This window comes from Cherax quadricarinatus, chromosome 1 (genome assembly GCF_038502225.1).
Source record: "Cherax quadricarinatus isolate ZL_2023a chromosome 1, ASM3850222v1, whole genome shotgun sequence".
Taxonomy (NCBI): domain Eukaryota; kingdom Metazoa; phylum Arthropoda; class Malacostraca; order Decapoda; family Parastacidae; genus Cherax; species Cherax quadricarinatus.
This window is the reverse complement of record NC_091292.1, coordinates 6,789,753-6,796,081: the sequence shown is the minus strand read 5'-3', so window position 1 is coordinate 6,796,081 and position 6,329 is coordinate 6,789,753.

The window sequence follows — 6,329 nt, the reverse complement described above, 5'->3', positions numbered from 1 at the left end:
AAACAGATGCTCGCGGCCCGCCGAATATCGCGTTACCATTTACGGAAAGAGAGAGAATGTGCGGAAGGACGTTTTGCAGAGCGTGAGGTCATGAGAGGTAAATAAAACAATGAGAAAGAAAAGTTTTTGCGCCTGTGCCCCACTGGGAGAATATTTTTGGCGGGAAGGAAAAATGGTTGAGAAATTTGGCGGGAAGCAAAATGCAAACATGGTCGGAAAATCTTAAGCTTAAAACAGTTCCTCGATGAGTCCAATTTCTTTTTTTAATACTGCTTTTATTCGTCCTCGCTGCTTTTGTTTGTCATCATCCATTGCAGCTTTTACCGAAATTAAATTTGATTATTATCTCAGACACTCAGGAAATTTGAGCAGCTCAGACGAAGGGGTGAGTGACACCCTTCTCAGATGTAGAGGAGAGAATGGTGGGGGTGGTGGTGGGGTGATTGTAGGTGTGGTGGTGGTGTTGGTGGGGTGGTGGTGGTGGTGGTGGTGGTGGTGGTGGGATAATGGTGGTGGTGCTGGGTTGGTGGTAATGTTGGTGTTGGGTTGATGGGCATGGAGGTATTCGGTTGGCAGTTGTAGTGGTGTTGGGGAGATGGTGATGGGGTGATTGGGGAAGAGAAAGTAATGAGGCTAAAGACTCAGAAGACTGTCCAGATCTAACCTAACCCAGCAGCTTGGCGCAGGTGAGTGAGATGAGAGAAACAAAACCATAATAAGCCGTTCTGTCAGTTTCAATTTAGTCGTAATGGGAACTTCGTGTATTTCATCCTTCAATACAAAACATATATGGTTCATGTCGGGGGAATTTCCTGCTCATCAGCAGCCAGCAGACAAGTCACAGACTCGGCTCAGCAGCAACAAGCAGACAAGTCACAGACTCGGCTCAGCAGTAGCAGCAGACAAAGTCACAGACTTGGCTCACCAGCAGGCAGCAGACAAAGTCACAGACTCAGCTCAGCAGGCAGCAGACAAAGTCACAGACTCAGCTCAGCAGGCAGCAGACAAAGTCACAGACTCAGCTCAGCAGGCAGCAGGATTGATTGTTGATACTCGTTGATAGAGGAGCACTGGTGGTTACGTTACTTCTTCGAGACTCCAGTTCAGTTCTTCCGTGTCAAAGACAATCTTGTTTTCTAGGAAGATCGGTCTTGTTATCTAGGAAAACTGGTCTTGTTATCTAGGAAGATCGGTCTTTACTGGGGTAACATTTCGGCTCTTCAGGAACTTTTATAAGCAGATTCGAGAACCTCACGTCAGAAGTCCCCAGAACTGTGGCAAGTGTTGGCCTCGTTGTGTCTGCACCCCTGTCTCTGATAGCATTCATCTTCACAACATCGCACTAAAAAATTCCTTCTCCAGAACAAGGTATCGTAGGCTGAGGCAGAAATCGTACATGCTACTTCCTCGCTGGTAGAGAGAAAACTGATGTACCGGAGATGGTGATTTTGGGGGGGAGGGACGTAAAGAGAAAAAAGTTATGAACTGAGACACAGCAGCTCCAGTAGTTATCTTCCAGCAGCTCCAGTAGTTATCATCTTCAGGCCATCTTCACCCCGCCTCCTCTTCTCTATCCGTCTCCCCTCACTTCTCGCTCATCCACACGTCTCTCCCCTCACTTCTCTCTCATCCACACGTGTCTCCCCTCACTTCTCTCATCCGCACGTCTCTCTCCCTGCCTCTCTCATCCACACGTCAATCCTCCACTTCTCTCTCATCCACATGTCTCTCCCCTCACTTCCCTCTCATCCACATGTCTCTCACAACTTCTCTCTCATCCACACGTCTCTCCCCCACTTCTCTCTCATCCACACGTCTCTCCTCACTTCTCTCTAATCCACACGTCTCTCCCCACTTCTCTCTCATTCACACGTCTCTCCTCACTTCTCTCTCATCCACACGTCTCTCCTCACTTCTCTCTCATCCACACGTCTCTCCTCACCTCTCTCTCATCCACACGTCTCTCCTCACTTTTCTCTCATCCACACGTCTCTCCCCCACTTCTCTCTCATTCACACGTCTCTCCCCCACTTCTCTCTCATTCACACGTCTCTCCCCCACTTCTCTCTCATTCACACGTCTCTCCCCACTTCTCTCTCATCCACACGTCTCTCCCCCACTTCTCTCTCATCCACACGTCTCTCCCCCACTTCTCTCTCATCCACACGTCTCTCCCCACTTCTCTCTCATCCACACGTTTCTCCCCCACTTCTCTCTCATCCACACGTCTCTCCCCCACTTCTCTCTCATCCACACGTCTCTCCCCACTTCTCTCTCATTCACACGTCTCTCCCCCACTTCTCTCTCATTCACACGTCTCTCCCGCACTTCTCTCTCATTCACACGTCTCTCCTCCACTTCATGTCATCCACACGTTTCTCCCCCACTTCTCTCTCATCCACACGTCTCTCCTCGCTTCTCTCTCATCCACACGTCTCTCCCCAACTTCTCTCTCTCATTCACACGTCTCTCCCCCACTTCTCTCTCATTCACACATTTCCCCTCACTTCTCTGTCATCCACACGTCTCTCCCCCACTTCTGTTTTTTTTTTTTTACGCAAGGTTTGACAAGGTTAAGGATCCCTAGGTTCATTGACAAGCTATTTACAGGTTAAGGATTCCTAACTTTATTGACAAGCTAAGAGCTGTTAACTACATCAGCTCATTTGAAAGCATTTTTATTGTTATGAGACATACAAGTAAGGAACAGGATGAAATTGGAGTCATCCACACGTTTCTCCCCCACTTCTCTCTCATCCACACGTCCCCTCAAGGAAGGATCCCTCTTGACTTCTCTGTGCTCATTCCCCAAATTAAGCCTGACCTTCCACATACCCCCCCAGGCGCTGTATAATCCTCCGGGTTTAGCCCCATTCACTTCTCTCTCATCCACACGTCTCTCCCCACTTCTCTCTCATCCACACGTCTCTCCCCACTTCTCTCTCATCCACACGTCTCTCCCCACTTCTCTCTCATCCACACGTCTCTCCCCCACTTCTCTCTCATCAACACGTCTCTCCCCCACTTCTCTCTCATCAACACGTCTCACCCCCACTTCTCTCTCATCAACACGTTTCTCCCCCACTTCTCTCTCATCCACACGTCTCTCCCCCACTTCTCTCTCATCCACACGTCTCTCCCCCACTTCTCTCTCATCAACACGTTTCTCACCCCACTTCTCTCTCATCCACACGTCTCTCCCCACTTCTCTCTCATCCACACGTCTCTCCCCACTTCTCTCTCATCCACACGTCTCTCCCCCACTTCTCTCTCATCAACACGTCTCACCCCCACTTCTCTCTCATCAACACGTCTCTCCCCACTTCTCTCTCATCCACACGTTTCTCCCCCACTTCTCTCTCATCCACACGTCTCTCCCCCACTTCTCTCTCATCCACACGTCTCTCCCCACTTCTCTCTCATTCACACGTTTCTCCCCCACTTCTCTCTCATCCACACGTCTCTCCCCCACTTCTCTCTCATCAACACGTCTCTCCCCACTTCTCTCTCATCCACACGTTTCTCCCCCACTTCTCTCTCATCCACACGTCTCTCCTCGCTTCTCTCTCATCAACACGTCTCTCCCCCACTTCTCTCTCATCAACACGTCTCTCCCCCACTTCTCTCTCATCATACACCCCTCTTCTCCCCACACGTCTCTCCCCCACTCATTTGACAAGGTTAAGGATCCCTAGGTTCATTGTCTCAGGTTAAGGATTCCCCAAGCTAAGAGCTGTTAACTACTCAGCTCATTTGAAAGCATTTTTATTGTTATGAGACATACAAGTAAGGAACTGAAATTGGAGTCATCCCCGTTTCTCCCCCACTTCTCTCTCAACACGTCCCCTCAAGGAAGGTTCCCTCTTGATTTTGGATCTGTGCTCATCAAATTAAGCCTGAATCTTCCACATACCCCCCCAGGCGCTTCTCCGGGTCGCTCCCCCTTGATCAATAATAATAATAATAATAATCACATCTCTCCCCCACTTCTCTCTCATCAACACGTCTCTCCCCCACTTCTCTCTCATCCACACGTCTCACCCCACTTCTCTCTCATCAACACGTCTCTCCCCCACTTCTCTCTCATCAACACGTCTCTCTCCCACTTCTCTCATCAACACGTCTCACCCCCACTTCTCTCTCATCAACACGTCTCTCCCCCTTTCTCTCTCATCCACACGTCTCTCCCCCCACTTCTCTCTCATCCACACGTCTCCCCCACTTCTCTCTCATCAACACGTCTCTCCCCCACTTCTCTCTCATCCACACGTCTCTCCCCCACTTCTCTCTCATCCACACGTCTCTCCCCACTTCTCTCTCATCAACACGTCTCTCCCCCACTTCTCTCTCATCAACACGTCTCACCCCCACTTCTCTCTCATCAACACGTCTCTCCCCCACTTCTCTCTCATCAACACGTCTCTCCCCACTTCTCTCTCATCCACACGTCTCTCCCCCACTTCTCTCTCATCAACACGTCTCTCCCCCACTTCTCTCTCATCAACACGTCTCTCCCCCACTTCTCTCTCATCCACACGTCTCTCCCCCACTTCTCTCTCATCAACACGTCTCTCCCCACTTCTCTCTCATCCACACGTCTCTCCCCCACTTCTCTCTCATCAACACGTCTCTCCTCTCTCTGTCCCTCAACCAAATTAATTTTACTAAAACATACCTTTCTGTCTCCCCCACGCTCAGTCCCCTCTACCTCCTCCCCTACCCCTTTCTTACCCCCTCATCCTTCTCACCTTTCCTCTCGAAACCCCTCCCCTAACCCCTCCCTTTCCCCTTACCACCATCTTGCTGCCGTTGGAACAAAATAAATGCTCTTAATTAATAATTATAAAAAATTCTCGGTGGAATAAACAAAGATCTTTAGTCCCATTGTGTCTCATTCATAGTGTTGCCTCGATGCTGGTGAAGAGGTCTTGATCCGAGGAGCTGGAGCTACCATCTCTATCTTAGTATCTAACCTCGTTATATCTCATTTTTCAGGTGCTGTATGACCCCTACTGGTTTAGCCCTAACTCATAATAATAATAATAATAATAATAATAATAATAATAATAATAATAATAATAATAATAATAATAATAATAATAATAATAATTATTATTATTATTATTATTATTATTATTATTATTATTATTATTATTACTACTACTACTACTACTACTACTACTACTACTACTACTACTACTACTACTACTAGTACTACTAATCGTCTCAATTACCAGCATTACAACTACCACCATTACAACTACCCATAACTACCACCATTACAACTACCACCATAACTGGAGTTTACCTGGAGAGAGTTCCGGGGTCAACGCCCCCGCGGCCCGGTCTGTGACCAGGCCTCCTGGTGGATCAGAGCCTGATCAACCAGGCTGTTGCTGCTTACTGCACGCAAACCAACGTACGAGCCACAGCCCGGTTGATCAGGAACTGACTTTAGGTGCTTGTCCAGTGCCAGCTTGACAAGGTTAAGGATCCCATTACAACCATTACAACCTAGGCGAGTGAAGGAGCGAGAGTAAGGAAGGAGGATGGAGGGAAGAAGGAGGGATTGAGGGAGGGAGGGAAGGACGGATGGAGACAGGGAACCTGTAGGAGCATCACATCCCCTCCCCGCCCTTCCCCTCATCTCCCCTCCCTCATCACCCCCTCTATATTTTCCCACGGGTGGGATGGAGGCTGACGCTACCATCTGGACAGTGAGGGAAGGGGAAGGGGGAGAGGTGGTGGGGAGTCGGTTGTTGGGGATAGGGGAGGGGGTGAGGAAGGGATCACCAGTACCAGCGAAACACCCCCTCCCTCCCTCCTTCATCCCCTCCCCTCTCCCGCCATTCCTCCCTCCCCCGTTCCCTCCCTCCCCTACCTTACGACAGCTTTGGTACCTACGCTGGGGGAGGTAGGGGTGAGGGGAGGTCTAGTGAGGGGGGAGGGTGTTAGAGGAGATATAGGCCGGATATTAAACTTTACTGCACTGAAAATTATAGGCCTACAGTGATACATAGTTATTATAGATTTATGGTGATACATAGTAATTATGGATCTTCAGTAATACGTAATTATTATATACCTGCAGTGATATAGTTCTGTGCAACAACTGCGCTACACCTGTGCAACACATGTGCTACACCTGTGCTATACCTGTGTAACACCTGTGAGTCACCTGTGCTACACCTGTGTAACACCTGTGTTACACATGTGTAACACCTGTTAAACACCTGAGGGTGAGAGTGTGGGGGAAAGGTGAGGAAAGTATTGAAAGGGGGAGAAGGGAAAGAAAATTTGAGATAGAGGAGAGAGAGAGATAGATAGAT